Here is a 23,684-nt window from a genome sequence, read left to right on the forward strand (position 1 = left end):
ATTATTTTAATGTACAAACCATTTTGATTATTTTTTTTTAAATATAAATGTTTTTTTTTTCATTATTATTTAAATCTATTTAAAACCCCAACATGTATAACAGAATCAAGACTTGCTGAAGACACCTAGGCCATTACAATACAGATGATCTTAGAAATCAGAAACAATGAGAGAAGATAATGCATTGAAAGTTACAAAAAAGAAAACTGTCACATAAAATTCAAATAAAACATAAGATTGACAAATCAAAAACTGAAAGTTAACAGCAACAACAGTATGTCACATAAAAAATAAGACAAAACAAAATTCATGAATGTCATGATCCTAGAAATCAGAAACACTGAGAGAAGATAATGCATTGAAAGTTACAAAAAAGAAAACTGTCACATAGAATGTAAATAAAACATAAGATTGACAAATCAAAAACTGAAAGTTAACATCAACAACAACAGAATGTCACAAAAAATAAGACAAAACAAAATTCATGAATGTCACATCAGAAATAAGTCAAAACAAAATTTAAGAATGTCACATCACTTATAAATGAACTAAGAATGTCGCACCAAGGGCAGTGTGATAAATTAGTTTATAATGTCCAAATTTAGATACATTCGAATTGTATTAAAGTATTCAACCTCATTTCAATTTCCAGCGAGATCTGTTAATGGGCCGAATGTTCAGAAGTTGTTAAAGCAAATAATGTGTTGAACGACTTTGTTGTTAACTTTTAAATGTGAATTATTTGAAGATGTGTGGTCATATATCTAACTGGAATGGGTCTTGTTTAATCAGAAGTCCAAATTCTTGTAAGAAATACTGCAGCTCACAAATGTATCACTTAAACTTCTACAGCAATAAGGATATCAAAGTTAACAATTATGACGTTAACAACGTTGTTAACTTTAACAAACTACTGAATAGGCCCAATGTATATCTTTGTTTGCCTCTTGGTCAGTGTTATGGACATTCTTGTATTTAATGCACTAGTCGAAATCTCTCAAAATTCAAGTGTCTTCATTCCAAACATATGCAAAACAATTAACCAAAACAAAATGTCCATATTCCTAATAACTATATAACTAAGCACTACAAATCTAATTGCATATCTGTCTGCCGAAGAAAAGAGGAATGCTATGGGCAGGACCTTAATTCAAATATGTTTAAGTAAAAGGTGGATTTGGGTTAGAATGACAGTGGACAACAGGTCAGGGTGTGGGGCAGGACAAGGGAGTTCAGGACAATAAAGGTGGGTCAAGAAAAGGATTTGGTTCGAAAATGGCTGGACAGTAGACAGGGATGATTATGGGGAGGGATGGGGTAGAATGTTAGGAATACAGCGGCCCCTGATTTCAAACAAGGCATACACGATGGAGAGACAGCCAGGGAATAAGGCCAGATATAGGATGGACAGACAGATGTACAAATAGATGCATTTCATATTCAATTAAAATTAGAGTACGTTTACGTGCAAAAGTTACAAACGCACTGTTTTCTATCCAATAAAACTGAAGATAAGTGATATGACATCCAAATGTATTAACAATCACGCACGTATGTATGGGTAACCAATCAAAAATCCTCGGCCATTTTCCATCGAAAACAACCTCGGACGTATATGGCTGGTTTACAATGTCAGAACTAGGTACACTTTAACTACGCTGCATGGATCGCGTAGTAATTTCAATTAAGTTAAACTTAAACACTTAACTCTAGGAAATCTTAATTGTGTGTGCAATCATACACTTCACTGGCAATTAAATTAAACTGAGATATAAAAGCACGCCAAAACACTACATTTAATAAATAATATTACATAAAATTTTACGAACTAATTCTTCCCATGTGCTGGCAAACATGCGAGGTTGTTTTCAATAAGAAATGGCCGAGGAGTTCCGAATGATGGATAACACGTTTTTCCACTTGATAAGCGAGGCTAGTTCTTGAAGAGAAGGAATCATTTGCACTGAAATAACCACAAAATGTTCACTGTCTTGTAGTAGAATAGCTGCAGCAGTCAGAACAAGCATTTTGTTCGTCGTGTGACTGTTTAAATGCTGTTTTAAGTTCAAATGCATAATGATATACATTTTATTTCTCGATGGTGGGGGAGGGGTAGGCACTTCTCTGGTGTCTGCACTTGAATCGTTATCCTCGCCTTTTCTCCGTGATGCTGGAAATGTACGATACAAAAAGTAAGCATACAGTTTACCCAAGAGGGTCGAAATAGCCATAATATTGCTCATTTGATTAAAATAAACAATATGTCAATGGTAAGGGTGCTGCTGTTAGTTAGGGAGTAAGTGGTTGCTAAGATATATGATGATTGATAAGGAGGTTGGTTATTGTAAAGGGAAATTAGTACTGTTCCTCAAGTCAAGTCAAGACATTGTAAGCCAGTTGTTCACATGGACAATGAATGTGATTGCAATGGCAGCAGATTACTGCCTTGACAATGGTTGCTTATGAAGTCATTGGTAGATATGGATGTAGGTTAAGTTGCTAATGAATAAATTAGAATTTAGAAAACACTATCGCTGGAAAAGGCAGTAATTGTAAAACAATGTGCTGGTAGTAGGTAAACGGTTTAGGGGCGGATCCTGTGAGGAACTGACGTTAAAGCGAAAACAGATATGCATGAAAGTATCAACTACCACTGACCTTGATCTAAAATTAGTTTATACTCTTAAATTGGATAAAGAACAATTTCTTCCAGGAAAAAGGTAATCATCATTCCTAGAATCTCACCAGTAGAAGGTCTTTCTTGGCCATATTTTGTGATTGGCGGGGGATTTCAACCGACGTCCCGAAGGGTGCTGGTCTCATGTCTGCTCTAGCACTGCTCTCTGAAATTTGACAGCACCCACCAGGCTGCAAGTAAAATATTAAAGGTTGTTTGTTGTAGTTTGCAACATACTTGGCTGTTTGTTGTAGTTTGTATAAGTCTGTTTGTCTCAACCTGGGTTCGATTCCTGGCCTCACTCAGGGTGCATGAGAGTTTAATTTGTTAACACCAAGCCAGGCAAGGTTTTCCATCAGTTCGCTGGTTCCCCCACAACGACACAAGACCACACTCTCGCGCTACATCATGTAAATGGGCATCAGTTTATTTAACTTTCTTCAAAATCATTGTAAAATAAAGTTAAAATTAACTTGCTTTTCGCTTTTTATCAAACTTTTTTTATTAACTTCTGCTAATCGAGTTTGTCACATGTCAGTACTGGCAAAATACTTAATAGTAAAGATCATCAGGATCTTGAGGCTTTATCAGTTGACCCCAAAATAAGTAAGATTGTCTACTGATGATAAAAGTGGGCACTGTTTTCGACTGTGAACCAAATCATAAATAAGTACATGATTAGAAACGATCATAATACTTCCGGTAAAATGACCATGACCTTGCCATTTGACTGCTTCCACAAATGTCTTTAAGATATTGAACATAATCAATGTGCATACCAACATTAAAGGCTATTCACCAAGTTGTTAAAAGTTATTGATCGGAACGCCAATACTTTTTATTGACACAATGCCTTTGACCATGACCGAATGACCCAAAATCTAGAACGGCATCTGTTACTAGAAAAGGCCAATGTGCAAGACACTACATCATGTCCTTTGAAAGGTATTGTTCGAAAACGAGTGTTATCCCGCAGACGACGTCGTCGTACAATGCAACCCCTATAATTATGTCAGTAATTCCACGCAGGCGTAACAGACACTAATATGATAACATTTATTGCAAAATGTATTACCTCCGTTCTGCAATGATAATGTAAAGGTGGTCTAGTGGTAGGTCTTGCAGGCTGGAACAGACTAAGATGATTGCCTATTCTTGAAGAGTACGCGTGTGACTTGCGCCGTGATGTACAAATGGTATGGGAGGAAGATCATGCAGGCTGGAACAGACTACCGGTAAGATGATTGTGTATTCTTGAAGAGGACGCCGTGATGTACAAATGGTCTGCGAAGAAGGTCTTGCAGACTGGAACATGAACACGCAGAATGGGGGGGTATGTTGAACGGTTGATTTAACAGCCAAGTGGTTGGCCTCCATGGAAATATTTTTTACAATCTAAGTAAGGTCCACGACAAGAGACTACCTACCAAATATGAGGGTCTTGACCATGCAGGTCCAGAGAAAATGATGTACAGAGATATAACTATAGAATTATATAGAAATCCTGGGATTCCAAAGATGGGACCAGGGATATTATTTTAGCATGTTAACTTTATTTTAAAGTTATGGTCTCTCGGGCTGTGCCACCTTTAATCCCAGGGACATTAGTTGAGCAATCTTGTTAAAGGATGGTGCTGAGTATCAAATATCATTGAATTAGCCCATGAGATTTAAGAGAATATGTTTTAAAGAGCCATCATATTAATATCAAGATTCTACATAACACATATCAAGGGTCTTGGGGTAGCGGTTTCATACCAGAATATTTTCAAGATTCCTTAAGTATGTATGTTACTTGTGAACCCCAGAGCATTATTCGTTCATACTTGTGAGAAAACCACTATATGATGCTACGTACACATTATCAAAGGTCTGAGGCTTGGTTTGAGACAGATTTGAAGATTTTCCAAGTTCTTTTTATATATATTTTTTTATAGGAAACTTGTGACCTTCAAGGCAAGGGCCAGTTTTGACACAGTAAAAAAAATATACCAAATGACAAGATTATTGATTCAAAGAAAGGGTTAGGGTGGGCAAAGATTTCCATATATAAGTACATACTAAAACTGGTGACACACAGGTTGGGGCAAGTTTTGACCCCTGGGGCATAATGTAGCAAATTTGTGGCCTCAGGCTTATGGCTAATGTTTTGATCTTGGGAAAATATTTCCAACAATCTTGGTCAAGGACCACTATATGTTGCTACATACAAATTATCAAGGGTCGGGCCCAGCTGTTTCAGACAAGAGATTTAAAAGAGTTTTCAATACAGTTTTTTAAACAAGCAACACCAAGGGCATGGTCAATTTTGACCACAGAGCTTAATATGTTTTTTGTAGAGGACCACTTTCAGACAATGTTACACAACGTAGATCTAAGCTATAGGTTTTTCAGGAAGATTTTCTGAGCAATATGAGCTCTGCATGGAATTCATTTCTTTGATCAATTTTGACAAGGCACCACCAAAAGAACATTTCTGTGAAGTTTCGTCGAAATTGTCGAAGTGGTTAAGCATGAGATATTGTTAACAGCAGGGGTTAATGCAGAATCTGAATTTACGTAAGATTTTCCTATTGCCAATCTCTTTAGCAGGATGTACATTTAAAATAGTAAATGCAGCTTACCTATATTTGCACTGTGAGCAGACAGGTGTGGGGATTCAGAAAAAAAGTAGTTCTCCTGACTGTTTGGAGGCTGGACAATGTTTGATGCTGATATCCATTTTATGTCACACTGGACAAAGTCCTGTAAAACAAATTATCACAACAATCAATGAATTTAAGCATCCATAAGATTTTCAGGGGGAATCCATTGCTCTTAAAATATGAATGTTTTTTTTTCACAATTAAGAAAACATGCACACTTATATTGGTACATGTATATTTATTGACTTAAATTGACATTACACACTGTGCATACTGATTAACTGTCTTATACCAGAGCTGTCACAGGAGTGACGAATATCCTCGAATGCCGCCTGGACACTGGAATGCCCATCTATTTATTTGCGAAGAGGCCATAACTCTGAGGTAATTGTACACAGCATTCCCACCCATTGCTTAACCAAACTGTGATGTTTAACTGAATCTCATTGAGTCAATTAGAAGTTAAGCTGCTGACAAGAAAATGTAACAAATCAGGGTAAGAAGTTCGCTGAAAATAGAGTTTTGGTTCTTGTATACTGCACTTTCTCTCATTGTGCTTTCTCTCATTGTGCTTAATTAAATTCCATCCTTTATTTTTCAAGTTATGCTTTGGGCAAGGAAAACTAACAAAGGGCAATAACTCTGTGATGAGCTGAAAATAATTTATGGTTCTTGTACACTGCATTTCTTATCATTTTGCTTTACCATTGTAAGAAGTTTAGTAAATTCCTTGGACTTGACCCCATTACCCCTAAACTCAATAGGAGTCATCTACTTGTCAGACCATATCTTTATGTCAAGTTTAATTACTATCTCGGTCTAGGAATTGTTGAGTTATCACTTGGATAAGCTTTGGTCTACTGATGGAGGACAGAAGGACCGACCAACCGACAAAACATAGACTAAATCCAGGATTGCATTCTAATGGCAAGTTATGGATGTAAAAGTATCACATGCAACACCGCTAAACGTGAACTGCCAGACAGCTTTGAAAGTGAAATTTAAGGCATTAGGGTGTGCCATGATTTACAATCGCTAGCCAACAGCAGGCATAATTGCGTATGCCAAGGCATTAACCTCCCTTCAACCAGATTTTGGCAGATTAGATGTCCTGAACATTTATCATCAATATATAGTTATATACTGATATAACCTCGATTAATAGTGCATTTGTGTCACCAGTAATCACCTATTGTGTACTCACTCTGCACTGTGCTGCGCTGTCAACGTCGCTGTTCATCCTGCAAAAGATCTGGCCACCACTGGAATCATTGGAGAAAAGACGGAGGCATTGCCATTTTCAATGAAGATGTTGGTCACCAAATTGAACAGCTTCTGAAAAAAAGTTGAAAATTGTTCTCATAGTACAAAGAATACAGACAAAAGGTTAATGGGAAACAACATCATAGCCATATGTTTCATTTTCAAATATATCACGCCTTTACCTATTGCAACCAAATTTGGTGATGATTGGACAAATGCTTTAATTGTTAATCAGACAACATACTGGACGCCGCTCACCTACACCTATACATACACTATTTACATGCCACCATGAATAAACTAAGTTGTGCCCTCAAGTTACTAAATAGGGGCCTTAAGTTACTAAGATGGGGCCTTAAGTAGCTAAGAATTGGCCTTAAGTAGCTAAGAATTGGCCTTAAGTAACTAGGTAGGGGCCTTAAGTAACTAAGTAGTGTCCTTAAATTACTAAGTTGTGGCCTCAAAGTACTTATTATTGTCCTAAAGTTACTAAATAGTGGCCTCAAGGTACTAAGTAGTGGCCTCAAGGTACTACGTTGTGGCCTCAAGATACTAAGTTATAGCCTCAAGTTTCATTGTAGTTGCCTCCAATTACTAAGTAGTGGCCACAAGGTTCTAAGTTGTGGCCTCCAGTTTCTAAGCTGTGGCCTGAAGTTTCTAAGCTGTGGCCTGAAGTTACTTATTTGAGGCCTCAAGTTACTAATAAGTGGCCTCAAGTTGATCAGCAGTGGCCTTAAGTTACTTAGTAATGGCCTTAGGTTACTTAGTAATGGCCTCAAGTTGATCAGCAGTGGCCTTAAGTTACTTAGTAATGGCCTTAAGTTACTTAGTAATGGCCTTAATTTACTTAGTAATGGCCTTAAGTTACTTAGTAATGGCCTAAAGGTACTAAGTAGTGGCAACAAGTTACTTAGTAATGGCCTTAAGTTACTTAGTAATGGCCTTAAGTTACTTAGTAATGGCCTTAAGTTACTTAGTAATGGCCTTAAGTTACTTAGTAATGGCCTTAAGTTACTTAGTAATGGCCTAAAGGTACTAAGCAGTGGCAACAAGTTACTTAGTAATGGCCTTAAGTTACTTAGTAATGGCCTTAATTTACTTAGTAATGGCCTTAAGTTACTTAGTAATGGCCTAAAGGTACTAAGCAGTGGCAACAAGTTACTTAGTTGTAGCTGAATCAAGTTACTAAGTTGTGGCCTCTCGCGCGAAGTACTAAGTTGTGGCTTCAAGTTATTACTAAGTTGTGGCCACAATACAAATAGGGTGTTGCAGTTCTCACCTTTAAAATATTACATTGACAATGTTTCTGTCTTAAAATATTAATTTAGAGTATCTGCACATACACTAGCATTTTATAGAGACTGTGAGGAATGATGATACACCAAGAAACGAACAACTATGTAAAATTTGTTCAATGACAGCAGTAGAAAGAGAATTTCACTTTTTGTGTGTATGCCCTGTATACAGGGACCTAAGGGAAAACTATTTTAGAACTTGCTGTACTCACTGAGTGTATGTGCAGATACTCTAAATTAATATTTTAAGACAGAAACATTGTCAATCACTTACTGTAGTTGGTCTACATTAAACACGGCTGCAAAAAAGGTTCTAGCTCTTTAAGGAGCTGTATATAAAAAAAGAGTCAATGACACTTCTGAGCTAGAGCAAAAGAAATTTATTTATTAACAGACATCATCATAAAACGTAAGTTATGATTCGTTCTTTTATAAGCAAATAATTCATCCGATATCATTTCTGAACTTACTAGTGGTAGTGAAAACCTTTTTTCTTCTACATATAACTCTACTGAAAGAACTAAAAAGGTTAGTTTTCTAAAAATTAATTGCGGTATACTTATGAAAATTGTAATCAGTATCAATTTGACTTCAAATCTGTAAATTCAAACATTGCTGCTATCTCAAATGCCCCATTACATGTTTTGAACACCAGTCAAAACAACCAGAAAACAAGAGGGTAAGTCGGCCCTCTATCACTCACCTGATTGAAAAAAATGGTTCTTAAGTTATTGATTGAACAACATACTAGACTCAGCTTGCCCATATGTCACAAGTGAAACTATTATTTGTCCATTATTTTTTTTTAAACAGGCATATAAAAGCATGAAAAATTTACATTTGTGTAAAAAGTCACAAAGGGCAAGAACTCTTAGAAACTAAAAAGTTTGAGTTATAAAACTTGTCACAAAAAAGCACAATGTTACTGTGAATAAGTAAATGAAGTTTGAAGTTGACATCTTTAATGAATGTAAAACAATAAAATAATAAAAAAAACAAGAAGGCCCTGTATCGCTCACCTGATCCAATTCAAGTGTGAAATAAGAATTTTCAGGGAGACAGCAATTGTGAAAAAACTTCCCTATCAGCCTTAGACCACAATTTTAAAGGATCATCTTCATTTCAGCTACTTTAGGTCATATGAAGTTAAAATAAGATGGTTAATTGGTAATATGGGCTTTACCGCATACCAATTCAGGTTATATGGTGCCAAACAAGACTATAAAGATTTGGGTTTCACATCTCATTCACATCCAAATATAATCATGAGGTATGGAATCAAAACTTTTATACCTGCTGGAATTAAAAAATATATTACTTAGATCCTTCCTAGTGACCAAGTGTTTTTTTTTAATATCACAGATGATTTTTTTAATATCACGGATGACCCAGTTGCAAACCTTTAACCTTTAACCTTGCTGTAATAAGTACATTCTGACCAGGTTTTATATGGATAAAGTAGAACATATGGCTTAAACAGTGTTTTAACAATGTTTTCTATGATATGACCTCGTGACCTAGTTTTTGAACTCAGGATACGCAGTTTCAAACTTGAAAGACTTCATAAACACAAACATTCTGACATAGTTTCATAATGATCAAAGAGAGAATGAAACCTCTACATTGTTTACAAAAAATTTCTATGATTTGACCTAGTGGCCTGGTTTTTGACCTCTGATTACCCAGTTTCAAACTCTACCTTAAGATCATCAAGAATAACATTCTGATCAAGTTCCATGAACATATGGTCATAAATGTGGCCTCTAGAGTGTATACATGCTTTTCCTATTATTTGACCTGGTGACCTAGTTTTTGACTGCACATGACACAGATTCGACCTTGCCCTAGAGCTAATCAATATAAACATTTGACTAAGTTTCATGAACATACAGTCATAAATGTGACCTCTAAGAGTGCTAACAAGCTTTTCCTATGATTTGACCTAATTACCTAGTTTTCGACCACAAATGATCTGGATTCAAACTTGACTTAGAGATTATTAATATAAACATTCTGACCAACTTTCATGAAGATACAGTTATAAATGTGACCTCTAGAGTGTTAACAAGCTTTTCCTTAAATTTGCACATGACCCAGATTCAAAATTGACCTAGAGATTATTAATATTAACATTCTGACCAAGTTTCCTGAAGATACAGTCATAAATGTTACCTCTATAGTGTTAACCAGCTTTTCCTTTAATTTGACCTGGTGACCTAGTTTTTAACCCCAGATGACCCAATGTCCAACTCGTCCAAGATTTTATTAAGGGTAACATTCTGACCAAGTTTCATTAAGATTTTGCCAAAATTGTGACCGCTAGAGTGTAAACAGTCACATTGTTGACGACAGACACAGGGCGATCACAACAGCTCACCTTGAGCACTTCGTGCTCTGGTGAGCTAAAAATAGAAATAGAAATAATTTTAAAAAATGTGAAATATAATTTTGATAAACAAGCCCACATAAGGAACATTTCTGTGAAAATATTTTGAAACTGAGTCAATGGTTTCCCAAGGGAAGATTTTCAAAGACTTCCATAATAGACATATAGTGAAAACTAGCTCTGCCCTGGCAACCCTGTCATTTTTTATGAATCATATGGGGAATTTGACAAAGGGTCAAATCCAGTCAGTGGTTTCTGAGAAGTAGATTTTTATTTGTTTTCCTTTTAATTGCAATGGCAACCAGAGTTGACGATGGACTAAGGACAATCTACTATCATAATAGCTCACACTGAGCACTTTGAGCACAGGTGAGCTTAAAATTGGCATAAAGAATCATTTATGTTTGTTATGAATACCACAGCCGTCCTTTTGAAATATATATATAGCTAGCATACACATCTTTCATGCAACAATGCAAACACTTGAAGTCTGCAGATCTCTTACTATACCACCCTCTTTCCTTTGTTGATGTCGTGCACATCGATTGTGATGTTCCATGATCTCATTTCTACTGCTACCAGACAACTTGTCATGCTAAAGTCACAGTCCTATTGTGATCGCCCTGTGTCCGTCATCAACAATTTGACTGTTAACACTCTAGAGGTCACAGCTGTTCGCATTTTGCTTTCACAGCAAAAGGACCTGTTGAAGATATAAAGTACTAATATATCTTAAGACTTACAATGCCTACTAAACAATTAAATTTCAATCTTTCTTAAACAAGGACAAAATACAATAGATGAATACCTGTTGACATTTAATCCTTATTATGCTTTTTTTAAGTTTAACAATATCTAACACATATTATACAAACAAAATTCAACATACTTGGATTGTTTCCGTCAAATTGATCCAAGTGAGCGGCTGGTTGAGGGTAATGAGACCAGTCTAAATTCTGATGGCAATCTGGCCAAACCGGTTGGGAGGCTGTAGCTGCTCGCCACCGATACGGTATTGTACAAGTCTGCTGCATAATAAGTCTAAGTTTAGCAAAAACAAACAGCAATTTTACTACTTCATGTGGGTTTAACATTGAAGAACATGTAGATTTCTAAAATATATTGCTGAATATGCTTAGCAGACTTCAGCTTAAAATGAAGTTTCTTAAATGTCCCAAAAGTGTTTTTTCAGATCAAAACAAAAAAAAAACTTGAGTCTATCTCAGCAACATCTTTATTTAGAATTGTTTTACTTAAGTGTAACTTATAGAAGAAGGCAGGACATGAAAAAAATGTTTAAGAATTGACACAAAAAAGAGTAAAAAAATTACAGCATGTTATGTTTCATCATTGAAAAAATACTTACATAAATGAACATGAAGCATATAACTTAGTAAATCAGATTCACATTCTCTATACTAAAGGGAGATTATCACCTGAGACGATGCAGAAAATTTAAAACAAATATTTTCAAAATATTTATAAAAAAAAGAAGAGTGATTCAAACATGGAAGATGTACTTACGACTGGGAGGTCACTGTTGATTGCGAGCACCTGTATAACTTGTACTGGCCCATGCCCCGGAGATGGCTGGCTCTGAAGCATGTGCACGAAAATAACGGGCCATTGAAGTTTTGTAATGATGAGTTACCACAACACGAGAGGCACTGGAATCAGCTGTGGAGCCAGGGTTGTCTCTCAACTATCATCATTCTACAGTTAAATAAACCTTCGTTTAGAATGGCAAACAATGCGTTATAATGAATATCTTTAATGAAAAGTGAATACAAAATATATATCTCCAACAACCCAAAGAGATATGATTAATTTGTCTTTGTTTGTTTACCAAAAGTTTTCATGGTAATTGTTTATAAGCATACTTTGAACTATTTTGATAATTACTGGGGTGCTTTTTGGCATCTTGTAGTTGCAATTAACATACAAGAATGGCCGATTTTGGTGATGACGAAAACTACCAAAAGGCAGTGTCGTCAAGCTCTGATAAAATTTTGGTGTCCGAGCATTCATGCGCCCAATATGGTTTATGAACAGGAAAATACAGGTTCCATCACCTTTACGTCTTTTTTTCAGACTCATAGTGGTTGTTCTTTTGAAAAAAGTAGTGCTTCAGTGTAGTTACCCGCATACATGTAGCCATAATAGGGCTCTGCTGAACTTCGCTCAGTTTAGAGCCAGTATTATATGAGACTCCATCATAGTTTTATACTCACTTTTATTTTTTTCTCTTATAATTAAATTTTTAGTGGGACTCAGAGGCTTTAATGTTGAACCCTGTGTTCAAATTTAATTTCTTATTATGCCATTTCAATGGTCATAAACAATTAATGCAGGTTTTTTTTTTAAAGCATCGGTTGTTGATTGGCTTATACACACCCAATAATTGATCATAGAGGAAGTATCAAAATGGTTTTAATAAAAAGAACATTATGACAATGAACTTTTTTCATGAAACTTGATTAAAAGAACAATTAATGTTATGACCATGATTTATATAATACAGATTTCATAAGGCAGGGTGTGGTTTTAACCAGCAATGGATAATCAGAAAATCTTCATCAGGAAGCATTTACCTACTATAATAAGGATAGGTCCTGAAGACTTACCCAGCTCCATCCCAATTGCATTGTGTTGCCTTAGAGATACTGTGGGCTGTGTGGTAGCAGTCAGCTTTGCCACTGACCTGTACACTTGCAGTCCCTATAGTTGGCTGTCAAGAAGATGTCTAGCTATTTCTCTTGACACATACAGGTACACCTGAAAAAAGTAGCACTGAAAAGAGACCCTCTCTCCTCAATGAGAATCTCTCTGCAAAGAGATTGTCTCTCTGTGAACAGACAAATTTTCCATGAAGTGACAATCTACAAAAAGAGATACACTTTTAGAGTAACTCTTGTGCTGCAAAGAATAAGTCCCTAGTAACAGACACTAAATAGTCCCTAATAACAGACACCATATCACCACAGGTAACACTTAATTCAAACCCTTATAAAGGACACCATCTCCCCACAGGTAATGCTCGCTCCAAATAAGATTTTGTTTGAAACTTTAATTGAGATTCTCTTTCAGAGTAACCTTTGCGCTGCAAAGAATAAGTCCTAAATAGTGAGGACACCACATCTCTCCACAGGCAATACTCGCTCTAAATGAGATTCTCTTTCAGAGTAACCTTCGCGCTGCAAAGAATCAGTCCTAAATAGAGGACACCACATCTCTCCACAGGCAATACTCGCTCTAAATGAGATTCTCTTTCAGAGTAACCTTCGCGCTGCAAAGAATCAGTCCTAAATAGAGGACACCACATCTCTCCACAGGCAATACTCGCTCTAAATGAGATTCTCTTTCAGAGTAACCTTCGCGCTGCAAAGAATAAGTCCTAAATAGAGGACACCACATCTCTCCACAGGCAATACTCGCTCTAAATGAGATTCTCTTTCAGAGTAACCTTCGCGCTGCAAAGAATAAGTCCTAAATAGAGGACACCACATCTCTCCACAGGCAATACTCGCTCTAAATGAGATTCTCTTTCAGAGTAACCTTCGCGCTGCAAAGAATAAGTCCTAAATAGAGGACACCACATCTCTCCACAGGCAATACTCGCTCTAAATGAGATTCTCTTTCAGAGTAACCTTCGCGCTGCAAAGAATAAGTCCTAAATAGAGGACACCACATCTCTCCACAGGCAATACTCGCTCTAAATGAGATTCTCTTTCAGAGTAACCTTCGCGCTGCAAAGAATAAGTCCTAAATAGAGGACACCACATCTCTCCACAGGCAATACTCGCTCTAAATGAGATTCTCTTTCAGAGTAACCTTCGCGCTGCAAAGAATAAGTCCTAAATAGAGGACACCACATCTCTCCACAGGCAATACTCGCTCTAAATGAGATTCTCTTTCAGAGTAACCTTCGCGCTGCAAAGAATAAGTCCTAAATAGAGGACACCACATCTCTCCACAGGCAATACTCGCTCTAAATGAGATTCTCTTTCAGAGTAACCTTCGCGCTGCAAAGAATAAGTCCTAAATAGAGGACACCACATCTCTCCACAGGCAATACTCGCTCTAAATGAGATTCTCTTTCAGAGTAACCTTCGCGCTGCAAAGAATAAGTCCTAAATAGAGGACACCACATCTCTCCACAGGCAATACTCGCTCTAAATGAGATTCTCTTTCAGAGTAACCTTCGCGCTGCAAAGAATAAGTCCTAAATAGAGGACACCACATCTCTCCACAGGCAATACTCGCTCTAAATGAGATTCTCTTTCAGAGTAACCTTCGCGCTGCAAAGAATAAGTCCTAAATAGAGGACACCACATCTCTCCACAGGCAATACTCGCTCTAAATGAGATTCTCTTTCAGAGTAACCTTCGCGCTGCAAAGAATAAGTCCTAAATAGAGGACACCACATCTCTCCACAGGCAATACTCGCTCTAAATGAGATTCTCTTTCAGAGTAACCTTCGCGCTGCAAAGAATAAGTCCTAAATAGAGGACACCACATCTCTCCACAGGCAATACTCGCTCTAAATGAGATTCTCTTTCAGAGTAACCTTCGCGCTGCAAAGAATAAGTCCTAAATAGAGGACACCACATCTCTCCACAGGCAATACTCGCTCTAAATGAGATTCTCTTTCAGAGTAACCTTCGCGCTGCAAAGAATAAGTCCTAAATAGAGGACACCACATCTCTCCACAGGCAATACTCGCTCTAAATGAGATTCTCTTTCAGAGTAACCTTCGCACTGCAAAGAATAAGTCCTAAATAGAGGACACCACATCTCTCCACAGGCAATACTCGCTCTAAATGAGATTCTCTTTCAGAGTAACCTTCGCGCTGCAAAGAATCAGTCCTAAATAGAGGACACCACATCTCTCCACAGGCAATACTCGCTCTAAATGAGATTCTCTTTCAGAGTAACCTTCGCGCTGCAAAGAATAAGTCCTAAATAGAGGACACCACATCTCTCCACAGGCAATACTCGCTCTAAATGAGATTCTCTTTCAGAGTAACCTTCGCGCTGCAAAGAATAAGTCCTAAATAGAGGACACCACATCTCTCCACAGGCAATACTCGCTCTAAATGAGATTCTCTTTCAGAGTAACCTTCGCGCTGCAAAGAATCAGTCCTAAATAGAGGACACCACATCTCTCCACAGGCAATACTCGCTCTAAATGAGATTCTCTTTCAGAGTAACCTTCGCGCTGCAAAGAATCAGTCCTAAATAGAGGACACCACATCTCTCCACAGGCAATACTCGCTCTAAATGAGATTCTCTTTCAGAGTAACCTTCGCGCTGCAAAGAATAAGTCCTAAATAGAGGACACCACATCTCTCCACAGGCAATACTCGCTCTAAATGAGATTCTCTTTCAGAGTAACCTTCGCGCTGCAAAGAATCAGTCCTAAATAGAGGACACCACATCTCTCCACAGGCAATACTCGCTCTAAATGAGATTCTCTTTCAGAGTAACCTTCGCGCTGCAAAGAATAAGTCCTAAATAGAGGACACCACATCTCTCCACAGGCAATACTCGCTCTAAATGAGATTCTCTTTCAGAGTAACCTTCGCGCTGCAAAGAATAAGTCCTAAATAGAGGACACCACATCTCTCCACAGGCAATACTCGCTCTAAATGAGATTCTCTTTCAGAGTAACCTTCGCGCTGCAAAGAATCAGTCCTAAATAGAGGACACCACATCTCTCCACAGGCAATACTCGCTCTAAATGAGATTCTCTTTCAGAGTAACCTTCGCGCTGCAAAGAATAAGTCCTAAATAGAGGACACCACATCTCTCCACAGGCAATACTCGCTCTAAATGAGATTCTCTTTCAGAGTAACCTTCGCGCTGCAAAGAATAAGTCCTAAATAGAGGACACCACATCTCTCCACAGGCAATACTCGCTCTAAATGAGATTCTCTTTCAGAGTAACCTTCGCGCTGCAAAGAATAAGTCCTAAATAGAGGACACCACATCTCTCCACAGGCAATACTCGCTCTAAATGAGATTCTCTTTCAGAGTAACCTTCGCGCTGCAAAGAATAAGTCCTAAATAGAGGACACCACATCTCTCCACAGGCAATACTCGCTCTAAATGAGATTCTCTTTCAGAGTAACCTTCGCGCTGCAAAGAATAAGTCCTAAATAGAGGACACCACATCTCTCCACAGGCAATACTCGCTCTAAATGAGATTCTCTTTCAGAGTAACCTTCGCGCTGCAAAGAATAAGTCCTAAATAGAGGACACCACATCTCTCCACAGGCAATACTCGCTCTAAATGAGATTCTCTTTCAGAGTAACCTTCGCGCTGCAAAGAATAAGTCCTAAATAGAGGACACCACATCTCTCCACAGGCAATACTCGCTCTAAATGAGATTCTCTTTCAGAGTAACCTTCGCGCTGCGAAGAACCAGTCCTAAATAGAAGACACCATCTCTCCAAATGCCCGCTCCAAAAAAGACTCATTATAAAAAGAAACTCACTCCTCAAAGAGGCACTCTCTCTGCAAAGAGAAACTCACAGTAATGTTCTGCTCCAACAAAGTGTATCTGCCATTCTGTTTGATGTCTTCCACCTGTTAAAAAATAATACTACATTTTTAATGAAATTTGTCAGCTGTTAATGTACAATAAAACAATCGAGCTGTTTAGTTTTTTCCTGAATTTTTGTCTAGGCAACTTTAAAGTCCTTGATCTAACAAGTGGGCCATGCATGATGGCCCTAATCCTCTCACCTCATTGAAAGTTTAAAACCAGAGGGTTTTTTTCTGAGAATGAATGAGTTTATGGCAATGCAACTTGGGATTAAACTATCATCCAGTATTGTTACATGTTTTAGTGGTTAATGTCATCAAAGCACAACATTGATATTTGTTTGCAAAACTGTACACATGATCTAAATTTCATTGCTGAAGCTTAATTCAAAAATAAGGAAGTAGGTCAAAAAGCGACAGCAGGTTTTTTAGGGGGCATTTTGGGAATATGACCTATACCCGCAAGATTTCGCACAATTTGGAAAAAATCAGGAACTTCTTCATAAATAATGACAAAGAATATAATCTATATAATACTTCAATTAATAAAATTTGCATTTTCAACAAAATATGTAAAGACTCCCTTAACACCAGATTTCACAGCCTAATCCCTTTGTTTTAACTCTTTGTCAAATGTTTGATCAGAGATTGGTCCACTTGAACAAAATTGCATAAAAAAAATCTCAATTAGATTAGTTTTGTCAGTTTTTCAGATAGTAATTTCACATTTTCCATGAAATGATCGAATTCAAAAGACACTATCTTTCAGTAAAGGCTATTACATGGCTTGTGTTGTTTTTTTAATTTGAAAACATGTTTTGCTGGTAGAAAACTCTAAAGGTTAAAACTCTACTTTAAGAACATCCATTTGCAGTTATTATAAAATAAATAACGCCTTAATTGTTTTGTTTTTTTATCAAATAGACATTAAAGTATTAGTAAGTAAGATAGAGTGCTAAGACCTTGTGATTAGACAGGCTTCTTAGATATCGGGACCCGGATATTATATTAGGCCACAACAAATTGATCATTTAATCGTCAGAATATGCCGCACCTAAAATTCGAAAAAATAAATAAAAAACTTTATTGCACCCGCACTTATTATTTGGCCGCGCAGATTTTTTTTGTATAATTCTGAATTTCCCCTAATTTCTAAATTACTTTTACTTAAATGTAAACCTGCAATGTCGGCTTCATCTTTTTATGAAGGTATTTCATGCTTTTCATTTTTCACGAGTCTGTCTTTGGACAAAATCAGGTCCGGGTAACCGCAAAACAGCTTATATTTGTTGACAGTCTTTTTTGCTCTGCATATTTTGCAGGACGCACCGTTGGTATTCATTTCAGGTATAAATTTTCAGTTCACTAAATCAGTTTTCGTTATGTAAAATACACATTTTAAATGTAAATCAGTGCGATAGTCAATGGATTATAGTCTTCAGTAAACAACAGCAGTTTGACACAGCGTCAAAGGCAATAATTATCTAAGGCCACACCAAATTGATATTTCGTTCCGCGGATTTACCGCCCCTTTTTTTTTGAAAATGTAAAAAAATTATTTTTATTTTTTTTGTGCGCCCGCACCTCCATTTTGATCGCCAAGTAGATTTTTTTCAGATAATAATTTATTTAAAGGCTAAAAATAATCAAGTATAATTTTTCTACGCTAGTTTAAAATTCGTGTTTTTGTAAAGGGAAGTTACCGATGCGTAGTGTTTTTGTACTGTATATCGATCGGTTTAGCATTGGTTTCAATAAATTCAATCAAAATGGCGGCTTCCGGTATAAACAATGTGGCTCGAAATTAAATCTTATTTTTTTAAATAAATCTGTTTTAAGCATGCTTGAAGTCATTGTTGATCGTCTCATGCACTAAAGGATCATTATTTAAAGCAATCATTATGCAATAAAGCATGTGTATCTAAGACTGGTAGCGATTATATTGCATAATTAGTGACTCGTTTTGAATGGAAATCGGACAGGTCAACTTAACTGGAACATGAGTCATTGTTTGGTCCAAATTGATGTATCAAGCTCATTTTTTATCAAATTCTGACAAAACAACAGTTATGAACAAATATCTTTTCACCAATAGCGATATAAACACTGGTCTGGATATACCTTAACATAAGTAAGCGACTAAGTTTATCACCTTATATTTTGTTTTTATTTGCAGCATAATCCGGGATTGTAATATACTTGTCAATTGTAACCACTGCCCCGCCCACCCCTCGCCCTTGTTCCAGGGGTATACCGGGGACAGCAGAGGCAATGGGCTGTGTTTTTACCTTTCAGGTGGCCTCGCAGTGCCTAGTGAATGTGGTTTTGTCTTCATATTGAAAATAGTCGGGAATGGGCCTCACATAGGTATTCGGGGTTGCGGGGCCATTTGGCAGGGATTTTACCAGCAGTGTGTCCCTGCAGGTCGGGTATTTTACCCAGGTTTTGAGAGACTGGAAGTCAATGTCCCCGCTATTCCGACTTCTGGACTCAATAACCCCAAAAAGTACTCTGAAAAATACCCTTGTTCTTTTTGTTTTAATAAGCACATGTCATTGCATTTCCTGTGATAATAAAAACAAAATTTAGTCTATGTTATATGGAGTCTGATGTTTGATGATGACTGTGTAAGTGATCATTTTTTACAAATCCCAAATCAATCCTAAGTTATGTCTAAATACAGTTGTATATGATGTTAAACTGATTCAGGTAGATTTATATAAGTCTTTTCAAACTTTTTTCTAAAAGCAGGGTTATTTATTATTATAAATGATCGTCATATTAAAGTACGTTTTAATTATATAAGACATTAGATTTATCGATATAATGTTTGTACTAAACACGGATGAATAAATAGTATGTATTCCGACATTTTCCCAATTTCCATTAGAGGTTCAGTTCAAGATGGCATTAAAAATTGGGTTTAAGGGCAATTATTTTGAACAATCTTTCTTATTTATATTGAATATAAGGAAAAATATATTTTTTGCTCTTCGCTCACTTCGGTTTTTATGAAAACTGAAAAACTTTTATTTTTATTTTTTTTGCTCGCTCGCTCCAATTTTTTTGGGCAAAAATCCGAGGAACTAAACATTAATTTGGTGTGGCCTAAGTGTGTTTTAAGTAATTCATTGTTTTGTACTCAAAATTTAGTGCTAAATAAAAATAAAATCAGATTTTGGGTACAAAACTTTTATTCAAATACACGCCAGACACACGACTTACAACCATTGAAAAGGTTTTCATGAGTTTTTTTTTTTTTATTCTAAAATGCATTTCTAAGTATTCATACACTCTTTAAGTGTTATGAACTGATAAAAAAGTAGGACTTGTAAATTTTTTACAAACAGTCTGTATTTACACATATAGTATTATAATAACATCAGTAAACATCAGTAAAATTAGAAAATAAAACCTATAAGTATAAGGACTGTTTTAATTTTCTAAATTCTTTGTTCTGATGCACCAGTCAATTGTAGTCCAAATAATTGTACGTTTACGGACTTTTTTTACGATTTTTGATATGGCAAATCCTTCACGTACAAATTGTAGTAGTATCAAAAGTGAGTAGTTATTCCGATCGGGATTCCGGGTTAAAGCATTTAACTTCTAAAAAATATCATAAAAACAAGAAATATTACCAGATTATGTTATTTTATATCAGTTCCATACATAAAAAGGTCATATCCTACTAATAATTATGAGTTTGACGTGTTTTTTTTCATTTCTTGCTGTCAAAACATAGCAATATATACATGAAGGGCACCTGCAAGGCTTCACCTGGGCACAATTTTTAAATAATCGGAACATTTCGGCCTGATGGCCGAGTTGTTACGATTGTATTTACGAGGTCTATCTCGAAGCTGGTCGGAGGTGGCCGAGTTATTACGATTGGGTCGAGTTGTTTCGCTTGGCATAATTGTTGTCTGTGTCAGTCAACTTTCGTTTTATTGGAAAGGTAAACAATGTGTTTTAATGCATTAAATGCTTGTTTTGTGCAAAATAACTATTCACTTACGTGGTATAAATGAATATAAACCTTTATGATCAATTTAAACCATAAAATACTTCACTTAATACAATTTCAATTATTTTCAAAACACCCCCGTTTTTTTGCACAAACCTGTTAATAAGACGTTAGGGATTGGAAGAATCCTGTATAACCCGTCTATAATTTTAGACTACAGTCAATCGTAGCGTGTCCCCCCAGGTCCAGGGGTATACCCCGATAGCCGGGGGAAATGGGTTGTGTTTTTAAATAATTGAAGCAGTACCAAACAAATATGCAAATGTGGCACTGGTCATTGTATTAAGTGCAGGTGTTGAATTAAAGATGTTTCCATTTCAAGACCTCACCATGTCAGACCTGATGAACCTATGGTTTATAGGTCTGTGCCTTGAAAAAGAATAACATGACCACCTCCATAGCTTCAATGCCGGTAAGAACTTAATAGCAGAGACTTTCAGTCCAGCCAAGCCCAGGCAAAGTCCCCGCCCTGCGGGACCAAATGCTTGTGAAAACAAAACTGAATGTCCATGCACCCAATTAGGGACTCTACCTAAGGCCCATTCCACAGTATATTTGGCTGGAAGACAATACCATCTCAGTCACCCGACACTGCGGGGCCCCCTTGAAGGTAGTCATTCTAAAATGCCATCCATGCTTCTTTTTTTAATGATGGTTAGCCTGGCGTTTTTGTTGATACCAAACCAGTTTCAGTTTTGGTTTCAATGGTTTCAGCAGTTACAAAACCGATTTTGATAGTTTTGCTTGAAGTAACAAATGCATGGTTTTGTGTACATTTTCAACAATATGGCGGAGCTACTGTACAGTACACTCAACGAGTTAGACCCACTTTCCATTTCCCTCCACGGATTTTTGCTATCGCGGCCAACACAATGATTTTATTGACTGTCCGCGTTCCTTAGAGTTTGAATTTAAGGCCCTCGGAGGGTGATCAGTCGACCGAAGAATAATGAACTCGGAGGGGTTAACTCCGCGAAACTCTGCGGACACTAGATAAGAATCTACGCTAAAGTTATATATATTTTATTAAAATTTTCAACCGATTACGACGGCTCCAGTAAATTGCTATTATTCTTTTTCCTCTGCCTGTTTTGCATGAAGTTAGCTTACCACAAGAATGCAGTCGTATTTCACTAGTTGCATATGCATCTTATAAACTTGTTTTTGCTAATGACTGATAAACACATTTCTTCCGAGAAATTCTAGAGGTTACACATTTTCAGAAAATCAGGTCAAACACGCGTTCAAAGTTCACAGCGCATGGTTTTGAAGGCCTTCTTGCCTCGTTTTCTGTGGAAAATTCCATGAAACGTCATAGCTATTTTTAACCACCAATAATAAATAGTATATTCTACATTATTGTATTGATCATGCCCTTGACGTCAGAGGTCATGGTTCAGAATCGTGTAAATAGTCAGCTGCTTTATGATGCAAAAACTTAGTGGATATACTTTAATGATTCAATGTTTATAATTCAAGACAATATTTAATTGGCGTTTACGGACATTAATACAAAGTAAACGTTGGTATATGTAAGAATCTTTTACGCTTAACAATGTGCATAAGCATAAAAATAAATAATTTCTAAACAAGAATGATTTCTTGCTTATCTGATAAGACTTGGAGTTCCGCCGCAGGAACATAAAATCGGACGATTCTCAACGCTATCGTTCATATTAAATTTGAGTTCAACCCCTTGTCTATATAATATATATAAGAATTATTTTTTTCGAGAGAAACCCCAGCTGTGATCGAAACCCCTACCGGAGGCGGTTTCATCGGTTCGTTCCATCCGAAAACTAGTTTACTTCGAAAACAACATGGCAGATATATAGTGGTCAACTTCGTTTGTTGAAACTCGATCTTTTGTATAACAATGCCTTACAATGGGCAAATGAAAAGGGTTACATTAGTAATTGTGTAGCTCAGTAGCTACAGTACACTCAACGAGTTAGACCCACTTTCCTCGCTCACTCCGAAGGATAAAGTCGATGATCGCGGGTTTCCTCTGAGGGTAAAACTGTTGCCCTCACTAAAATCCCCCCCTAGTTCCTCCGAGGAAAGACAAAAATAAACTCGATGTTTGTTTTTCGCAATTATAGTGGTGTTAATCATTCAATTACAACAAACAAAGTGGTTGGTGTTCAAATTTATAATACTTCATCGAACTGGATACATGTAATCGTACAACATTACACGCATAGTGATATTTACTGAGGTAATTTCATATATTGGATTTTTGCGAACGTGTGTCCAAATGCGATGATATATGGATATTTATGGATAATTTAATACTCTGTTGATTTCAGTCTTTTAAAAGTTGTTTGTATATTGACATAAGTCATTTTATTTATAACAAAAACATTAATTTAACTGTAAACATTGTTTACTTCATTTTTTGGAGGATTGCAAAATTTGAGTTCAACCCCTTGTCTATATATATATATAAGATTTTTTTTTTCGAGAGAGAATTACCCCTGTGGTTTCGATAGTTTCAAAAACTGGTTTCGGTTTTCGTTAAAAAACGATTGAAACTGGTTTTGGTTTAATTTGAAACTTTTACAACAAATATACAGTTCGTGAAACCGATATAAAACCGAAACCAGTGTATTACCAACAAAAACGCCCTTAGAATGACTAACCTCGAAGGTAAAAAACACTTCCAAGAAAAGTGACCACCATGTAGACAACAAATCGAATAAACACATCAAACGAACACCAAGAAATGTCAAACAAACATGTGAATAAGATTCTTGATCAAAAGATTTGCAAGGAGTTAATATATAAGAATATTTACACACCTTCGAGACTTCGAGACGTTTCCGCCAGGCGCCAAAATTTGCT

At 36.6% G+C, this 23,684-nt stretch overlaps 1 long non-coding RNA gene across 4 annotated transcripts; it reads right to left on the bottom strand.

Annotated features, from left to right (window-relative positions):
* Positions 1-997: 997 nt before the first annotated feature.
* Positions 998-23,684, bottom strand: LOC128246961 (uncharacterized). Of its 4 annotated transcripts, none has more exons than XR_008263405.1 (11): positions 23,642-23,684; positions 16,802-16,855; positions 12,891-13,041; positions 11,791-11,979; positions 11,156-11,291; positions 10,772-10,969; positions 6,527-6,657; positions 5,302-5,422; positions 3,753-3,982; positions 2,746-2,868; positions 998-2,170 (listed from the first exon to the last, which is right to left on the bottom strand). It is a non-coding gene; the product is annotated as an uncharacterized LOC128246961 (long non-coding RNA). The 4 variants fall into 4 exon arrangements; XR_008263406.1 differs by having other exon boundaries at positions 10,780-10,969; positions 11,156-11,294; XR_008263404.1 differs by having other exon boundaries at positions 11,156-11,294.

This window comes from Mya arenaria, chromosome 9, assembly GCF_026914265.1.
Source record: "Mya arenaria isolate MELC-2E11 chromosome 9, ASM2691426v1".
Taxonomy (NCBI): domain Eukaryota; kingdom Metazoa; phylum Mollusca; class Bivalvia; order Myida; family Myidae; genus Mya; species Mya arenaria.